Below are 6,285 nucleotides of genomic sequence, written 5' to 3' on the forward strand. Positions count from 1 at the left end.
TTGAGAAAATAATGTGCTGATTAATCAGTAATAATACTTTGTTGCAGCCCTTTTACTTATAATAATACAACCATGGACAAGTCGTGTTTTATTGTGTATGGAAACACCATGCTCATGAAGAAGTAATGATAATGAATGATTGTAAAAAAGGATGGCTATACTTTAATGGATTTCACTACATTGACAAACATTTATTACCTGGACATTATTTATATTGTCAGACCCTTTCTTCTCTTTAAACCTGTTGGTGGTTTCAGGTACATATAATTTTTGTCACCATTAAATTAAACTAAAATCCTGTAAAAAAAAAAAATCATACATTTATTGACATGTGGTTGATTTCACTCGTTTTTCCAACAGAACAACGCATTTAAAACACGCAAAAACGGGTAAATGTGCACAGTTTGAGCACGATTAAAAATATGTTTTTTGTTTAAAAAACGTAAAACGTTTTAAGCTTCCTCGGTAAACGAGGTTGAGTTTGGGGGTCATTTGGACCACCGGTGTCTGTTCCTTCGAGGCAATCGTTTCAGTTTAGCATCCTGGAATTTACGCATCTCAGCATCGGGTTAATAGGCCGCCTTATAACGGCTGAAAGCGCATTAAGGGGCGTCAGTTTGGCCGCCGCAGGGACCCTCTGAAACACGGAGCGTACAGACCGCACCCGACCACGGGGCCTTCTATCGTCGGCTAACAACACCAACCAAAACACCCAACATCTACCCCAACCACATAGCTCTTAAAGTTTAACGGGCTTAGCGCACAAGGAGAAAAAAAAAAAAAAAAAAAAAAAACACGGGGGGAAACCATCATTCACACAGAACACCTCCGGATTAATTTTACAACACAATAAAAAAAAAAAAAAAAAAAAACCAGCGACCCCGCCAAACGTTTTAACACGAACGGGAAAAAAAAACAAAACCACCGTCCAGAACCGAGAGTATATGTTCGGGTTTGGCGTTTTTCAGTCGGCCTGCTACAGCTACGCCCTCCTTGTCGCATTCCCCTGCGGAATTTTTAAGATGGAGAGATAGATTACCGCCAGCTAGCCGGCCAGCTAACATGCTAACCCGAACGTCACAGAACGGCCGTTAGCGTTCGGCTCTTAGCTTAGCTGCTAACGGAACCCTGACCCGAATGAATGTGAACGGCGGTACAATGGGAGAGCTGAGGCAGCTGGAGGGGGGTTAAATGCGGCGTTTGTTTCGCCGGGAGTTCAATGATATCGAAAAGGGAAGGTTTTTTTTTTTTTTTAAAAGATATAAAAAAAACAACAACCATCGCATTTTGCGGGGAAACTCCCGGGAAACAGGGAGGGTGTGTTAGCATCGACGGATCGGAGCTAAAACACATCGCCGATTACGCTGCTCCGCGAAATAAAGAGGCGAAACGCAGCAGCAGCTCGGTGGCGTTACTCGGCTTTTTAAACGTTATCCACCCAGCCATTGTAGCGCCACTTAACACTGGCTGCTCTCCGTGCCTCCGCTGGGCCCTGGCTGCGGCCGCTAAGCTGTCAAAATGGCCAAACTTGGGTTGCTGCTTCTCCCCCCCCCTCCTCCCCTCCACTACCTACACGGTCACCGCGCACCACGCATGGCATCGAGCGGAGTGCAGGCCTTGAAATTCACCGATCCGTAGCCCACTCGACAGCACACCGAGCACAGGCGACACCCCGGCGGGCGTTTTACGGGTTATTTCTCGCCATTTGGCCACAAAGTCTCGGCCTAAATTCGCGCACCCAGCCCCTAACCACAATAGGCACCTTCCGCCGCAGAGGCAGGGAATGGGGCCACCGCTGGGACCGCTCCTCCCAGCGAAAGAGCCTCCTTACCATGTACATAAGACAATAATCGACTGATATGCAGGTGAACTCACATTTAGAGCGTACAAGGAATCCCGATTTTATTCTCTGAACGATGGGAGTTTATGAAGCCGTCCTCCGCTCGCTGCTCAGGGTATTCAGGGCAGTACCACTTCCGCCTGCTCTGACACTTCCGCTTCCTCTAAACCCCACCCCTCCCCCCGCCAGTATCCATGGTGACCGCGCCAGGGGGTTTCCTGAGCATCTTGCGAGGGGCTTTGACGTCAGGCGGGCCATGGCAACCGCTACAAGATGACGTGCGCCGGTCTCCACGGCAACTGTCTCCATGAGGCCCGCTGCCGTCGTATCTGAGTTCACCATCGTGTCAGCTGACACAGCTTTGTGTGGGTTACACTGATTTTCTTTTTCTTTTTCTCTCTTTCTCTTTCTTTTTTAATGCTTTATAACAAGCAGGTCTGTTTCTCTCCCACCACACACACCTACACACCCACTGCAACACCCTGAACACACAGTCCACCATCAACCCACTGTTTCATCTCTGCACTACGCTATCTGCAGATTTTGTGAATTTTATCGTACAAAATATAAATAAATAAAGATACGAGAAGACGAAAGCAGATCTCTCGTTCACTCACTCTCTAGCCTAATACGGTGGTTCTCAACCTCGGGTTCAGGGACCCCCAGGGGTCTGTAAGGGTGTTCTTGGGGGTCCCCAGATAAATATTTTATTTTCACTATTATTTAATTGGCTGAAAATTAGCCCAATGAGAGAATGTATGTTCATACGTTCCACACAGTTATGAAATAATCAGATGGGTCCACGGCCTGATGTGTATCAATTTGGGGGTCCTCGGCACCAAAAGGGCTGAAAACCACTGTCCTAATAGAGTAGTTTATCTCAAAAGAGTGAAAAGAAAAGCACGTTTAGGCATGTGTTACGTGTTGTTTCATCCGGCCGCAGATGTTTTTTTTCCTGAATTAGAGTTTGTCCCAGTCTTTAGAGTAGAGTGATCATTAGAATAATCATTTCAAAATTTGGCAAGGCTGCATAAGAAAATTGTTTTTCATAGAGATGCACTTTAGCTTTTTTTATCCTATTGATTAATTTATTCATTTGGACAGCCGAGTGTTCAGGCAGTCCCCTATAGGCACTCTGCAACGTGACCAGTGACCTGCATGTAATCTCAGTTTGAGACTTGCTCTAGTGAGCAGTAAATTGAGATTTAGAACAATTGTGAAACATCAGCATTTCAACTAGATTAACTGTAAATAATATATATTTACGTATGTGTCAAATACAACGCTTTGCATTTTGGGGTTTGTAAAAAATGATAACCTTTTTTATGTAGTAAATAAGTGGTGATATCGGACATTGCCTATATAATAGTTTGTGGAACATAGAGGTCAATCTTTTATGGAAATCCATCAAATATTTGTCCCGGCATTTACTTTGAGCCCAGATTGTCCACCTGCTGGTGCTGCCAGATGTAAAGTCGTTGTCTGTACCAAATTCTGTGCCAATCCATCCAGTAGTCATTGAGGTATTTCAGTCTGTACCAAAGTCAACCATACGACCGATTGTCAGACACTGATCTACCAATTTGGATATCAAATGCTTGTAATTTTGTGACTTTTTAAACAATATCACAGAAGAAGGAACTAAATAATAATCAAATAATCAAAGAGTGGAGGTTACACAGAAAGAGTTAGAAGTTAGCAACTGGACTATAATAGATTGCCTGCTTTAAACGTCTGTGCTCTGTGTGATGTAAGTGGGAGTACGTATTTGTAAATACTGTTGGCCAGTGCATGTGTGTTTGTACATTTATATTGTGTTTGCATGTGCGTGGATGTATTATTGAACTGGCCCACCTGGCACAGGCCCAGAGGCTGTGTTTGATCAGGACGACTGCAAAGAGCCACAAAACGACTACAGACACAAAAAGACCACAAAGAGACGCAAAACAACTAGAAAAAGATGCAAAAACACTACAAAGAGATCCAAAGTGACTACAGAGAGACACAAAACAACTACTAAGAGACACAAAATGACCACTAAGAGACGCAAAACAACATCAAAAGGTCCAAAACGACTACAAAGAGATGCAAAAAAGGCCACATAGATCCAAAATGACTATGACAAGATGCAAAACTTTTGCAAAAATATGCAAAACGACTACACAAAGACCACAAGGAGAACAACAACAACAACATAAAGGTGCAAAATAAGCATTAAGAGACACAAATGTGCAAAAAACTACACAGAGAAACAAAATTACTACAAACTGATTCTGAACGACTACAAGGTGCTGCAAAACAACCTCTAAGAGAGGCAACGAGACACAAAATGACTATGAAGAGACACAAAGACAAAGTAAAATGACGTTTTGTGTCTCTTTCTGGGTTTTTGCTACTATCTAGAAGGGGTTGGGCGTCTTACATGCCCGTGTCCAGAGGCCCATTGTTTCAGTACCCGTTCATATGGATTACAATTTTATAAAACGTCATAAATTAATAAATGTGTACATTTATGATAAATGTTATCTCCCACATTACATTTGATAAAAATCACAATACAAAAAAATCCTGTTTATTATCCAACCAGTGTAAAGATTAGAAAAGAGCCAAAAGATACACAGTAAATAAAGATGAATATACAAAAATGAACAATAAACCATATGGAGTATGTATGTTTAATATAAAGAATGAGTGCAGCTATGTTATGGACTGTAAACAATAATACAAATAGAAATGAAGAGTTGAAACATGACAACATTAGACAGATATAGATATCTCAGGTGTCATTTTAAATGGAAACCATCCTAATGCGAGAACCTCTGTGTTTGTGTCTGTGAACAACTGCCTCCGCTGTATCACTGTAGTGTAAAACTACCATTTACAGGAGCAGCAATGTCGAGCTCGAGGCCACAGTGGCTGGAATCATTTCCTCATTTACAACTGACACATCTGTCAAGCAAGGTTAAACATCTGTTTGACACTGACATTCCTCTTTGACCCCCTCACACATTCAATAGTCTGTCCAGCTATATCAAATCAAATGTTGCTTCATGTCTGCACTTCTCTTACGTCTGCTGCAGGGTCCCTCTTTTGTGTTTTCTTCTTGATTTGGTGGCTTGTAGTGATGTTTAAGTAGTAACTCGATGTCTTTACCACACAGCAAGCAGAGATCACAGCAGGGACGTGCACAGACAATTTCAGTGGCTGCTGTAACCTGAAAAAAGTTGTGACCCATCAGCGTGTACCTGAATGGTGTAAAATATATATATTCAAATTTCTAAATAGTTTTACATTTTAAGGATGAATGAAAATGTAAAAACTGCACACTGTTAGTGTAAGTTAACACATTAATGTAGTGTGTTGTAACTGAGCAGCGATATGATTTTGTATCTTCCTCATCTATCAGTTTGTTTGTGAAGGACGTGTGTGGTGCAACTGTTTTAATACGGCACAATGGTCCTTCATTTAGTCACTTGTTATAGACAGCAGAAGCTAAATTCAATACGCTATGTTCAAGATTATTAGCTACTTGTGTTTCTGCAGCTACAACAGCAAAAATAAAATAAATTATTTCTCTTCCTGAGCTCAGCCAAAGAGGTCAAGTGAGTTGTTGGTCGGGCAACTTCAGCCCAACATTGTGCACGTCTATGTATAACAGAGCTGTTGTATACAAATGTTTGTTTACCTGAAAGTTCATGTAATTGTATTTACTCTACTGCACATAATACAGCACCTCTGCTTCATTCTTTACAGAGCCAGGGGTAAAATTAAATTATTTCATTAAAATGAATATTACTTAAGATAAGAATTAATAAGAAGCAGGTAATATACGAGTTTTCTAATCCCTGCTCCTTTTTGATGATTACTTGGTCACACATTACTGCTTATATATATATATATATATATATATATATATTATATTATAGTGTGAAAATGTTACAGTATATTCTGGCCTTTATGTAACAACCATCCCTCTGCCTCCTGAGCGTCATACGTGGTTGAGAGAAATGATAAACAGGAGTCAGAGAATGACAAAATAAGAAAAAGAAAAACTGAAACAGGAAAAAGTAAAGATAATTTTGTGAGAACAGAGTTAAACCATTCTGAAGTGACATGTCTATAACTTATATTTACTCTAAGGAGACTTGAATCTAAACGCAGAGATATTGCTCCTCGGTGCTGTACCTCCCTGCAGCAGCCACTAGATGGCAGTAAAGACTGCTGATAGTTGTAATGTGGTTCAGCCTGATCTGTGCTTCCTCTTGCGTTTCCCAACTGTTAAATAAGTTACTCATTTCAGATTCTACAATTTATTTTAACAACATTATATTTATATACTGTATTATTTTGATTTATATTATTTGTTCATCTTCTTTTAGATCTAGGATCCAATGAAAACTGGGAATATTTGAATTAGATACATGTATATATGGTGTTGATTTCAG

General features: G+C 40.8%; 1 protein-coding gene across 1 annotated transcript in view; it reads right to left on the reverse strand.

Annotated features, from left to right (window-relative positions):
• The window catches only part of ywhaba (tyrosine 3-monooxygenase/tryptophan 5-monooxygenase activation protein, beta polypeptide a), a gene marked incomplete at its 3' end in the record, with an annotated part of 16,082 nt that extends 14,061 nt beyond the window's left edge, over nucleotides 1–2,021 (reverse strand). The window contains 1 exon segment of the mRNA XM_035662845.1: nucleotides 1,876–2,021.
• Nucleotides 2,022–6,285: the final 4,264 nt, after the last annotated feature.

Source organism: Morone saxatilis, unplaced genomic scaffold, assembly GCF_004916995.1.
Source record: "Morone saxatilis isolate NCDOM2014 unplaced genomic scaffold, NCSU_SB_2.0 Contig18, whole genome shotgun sequence".
Classification (NCBI taxonomy): Eukaryota; Metazoa; Chordata; class Actinopteri; family Moronidae; genus Morone; species Morone saxatilis.